The sequence below is a fragment of the Numenius arquata genome, chromosome 5 (assembly GCF_964106895.1).
Source record: "Numenius arquata chromosome 5, bNumArq3.hap1.1, whole genome shotgun sequence".
Taxonomy (NCBI): Eukaryota; Metazoa; Chordata; class Aves; order Charadriiformes; family Scolopacidae; genus Numenius; species Numenius arquata.
This window is the reverse complement of record NC_133580.1, coordinates 694,468-694,675: the sequence shown is the minus strand read 5'-3', so window position 1 is coordinate 694,675 and position 208 is coordinate 694,468.

Here is a 208-nt window from a genome sequence, read left to right as displayed (position 1 = left end):
CTCAGGATGAGTGAAAGAGGGCTGGCGATGAGAACACGGCTGTTACCTCCTCCCCGGGGCTCTCCTGGCAAGGCAGCGTCTGAGTAATTAAATACATTCACCAAAGATTAATCAAAATAAGCTTCTTCCCAATCAGGATCACTGGGGCCAACTTTAAGGAGATCTGGTCTTCTGGGGGGGTTGGTTTTGTGGGTTTTTTTCCTTCTTT